Source organism: Cariama cristata, unplaced genomic scaffold (genome assembly GCF_000690535.1).
Source record: "Cariama cristata isolate BGI_N322 unplaced genomic scaffold, ASM69053v1 scaffold2672, whole genome shotgun sequence".
Lineage (NCBI taxonomy): Eukaryota > Metazoa > Chordata > Aves > Cariamiformes > Cariamidae > Cariama > Cariama cristata.
In genome coordinates this window covers 18,488-18,747 of record NW_009605309.1, presented here as the reverse complement: position 1 = coordinate 18,747, position 260 = coordinate 18,488, and positions in this window count along the sequence as shown.

Genomic DNA, 260 nt, shown 5'->3' with positions numbered 1-260 from the left:
GGAGTCGTAGTGCAGCGTCTCAGCGTCACCACGCTGCGGGGGCGGAGCCGCACTGCCCCCTGGGAGAGCAGAGCTCCCCGCAAAGCCTTCTGGGAGCTGTAGTTTTCTGCCGGCCGCTGTGCATGGTGGGAGTCAGCCTGCTGGTGGCAGAGGTGAGGACTGCCATGGAAACCCCAGGGCCTGCGCTGTCTCGCCAGCTTGAGGGGCTGGAGGAGGCCCAGCCTGCCCCAGCCCAGCTTCTGCTGCAGGGGGGGCTTTGC